This window comes from Bombus huntii, chromosome 10 (assembly GCF_024542735.1).
Source record: "Bombus huntii isolate Logan2020A chromosome 10, iyBomHunt1.1, whole genome shotgun sequence".
NCBI lineage: Eukaryota > Metazoa > Arthropoda > Insecta > Hymenoptera > Apidae > Bombus > Bombus huntii.
Genome location: NC_066247.1, coordinates 8141195 through 8143005, shown reverse-complemented (window position 1 = coordinate 8143005; position 1811 = coordinate 8141195).

The following is a 1811-nucleotide window of genomic DNA, read 5'->3' as shown; positions in this document are numbered from 1 at the left end:
CGCTCGTATTCGAAAGGGAGCTTGGTCCTTTGTCGATGATCGTCGTATCGATCCTTGGTAGATTTTAATTTAATCTTTGTATCGTGTATTCTTTTCCATAGGTTATGAAACATTTTCTTACTTTCTAAATAGATCGATAATTAGTTTTCCAAAGTTCACGTATTCGTATATCGCAGATATGTAGATATAGTAAATGTCCGGTGATTTATGCACGGCAGTGTATACGCATGTATCTTGAGAGAGTCACGTTCGTACTTTTCAACATTGAAACACGTGCTCCGTTTTCTCATTCATCGTCTCAGCTTTGATTCTCTTTTCTCGCATCGAACCATGAAAAACTAATAGAGATAGGCGAACTTCAAGTACCAATGCGAATCGATAGGCGACAATAGAGATAATCTGTTAATCCGGCAGGAAAAAGCGAAACGTCGGGATACACGCGTGTACGCTGTGCAAACACTGCCGATATATCGAGGCGGTGAAAAGGAACGGAGACACGGGTACTCCGGCGGGCACGGTCGTTCGCGTGGAAAGAATGGAAGAATTAGTTTTGGATCGGGCTTTCGATCGTGAGAGAGCAGGCGAGCAGGTAGCGCAAACGGAAGCTTGACTCGTACACGGTAATCTCGCCGAGATACGCCAAACATTTTCTCTTAATTAAGAAAGGACGTGGCCGTAATTAAGTTTCCCTTCCACGTTATTCTCCTGCTTGTTTCAGACCGCGCCGCGTGTTACACCGCCGCGCCGTCAAAACACAGCGTTCAGCGACTTCGAACGATGACTTCTGCTTTCAATTAGCCACGCTAATTCATCAAAACTGCACCTGCTACGCTCTTCCCTCTACATCCTGTTTATTCGTCATCTCGGTGAAAAATATGTTTGTTCCGGTGTAATTGTACAATAGGTTGCACCAGTTGCACAAACGACAGCGATCCAAGTTCCAAGAAAAATTTACGATTTCTATCGCGAACGTCACGTGTTTCCAAGCTTTCTCAAAGATAACGTTTAATTTAGCAATCAAGCCGGTCGATATTACAGTTTCGTACATCGATACAGCGCTTGTAGTTCTTATCAGTTTTATCTGAACTGGACGATCGACTTCTCGATAGGAGACTCACCTGGACAATACTGGCACGCGTTATCGCCACTGTCCCGCGTTTCGACCAGCGAGCGAAACGCGCTTTGTCACAAGGTAGTAATCGACAGTCTGGAAAGTTCGATGATTCCTGTCCAGCTCGTGCCCGTTTAGATCGCATTCCGCAGATAGAACACGCGACGGCAGACAAGAATTATTATCGGCATATGTCGTGACATTTTCCTAGGATCGCGAGGAACATGCGTGATTACCGAGTTTTCTGATGGACGCCGGCTTAGAATCGTCGCTAGTTGTGAAACTGGTATATTTTTGTAATATACGTACATGTGATACGCTCTTTTAATTTATTGGATAAATTATGGAGAAAACACAGCCAGTTCCTTATCGTTATCATGCATACGGTAACTGGTTCGAAACATTGTTTTACAGATTCCTGTAAAATGTTCGTTGATCGCTAGCTACTTTATTTCTAGTAGGTAATAGAAATTTACTTTACCTACAATCGATATCTGGTACTGATTGAAGGTACTCGCTGGTGCTAAAAGGTAACTAGGTGTGAATACATTATCGACTTCTTTTAATCTGCAGATATTTCAAAATTCCTTCCTTACCTACATGTTACCAGTAACATACTTTGCATCCTATATTTCTCATTCGACACTCGTATCGAAACAACACCTATCAAAATTCATTTAGTTCAGAATAAAAAAAGACA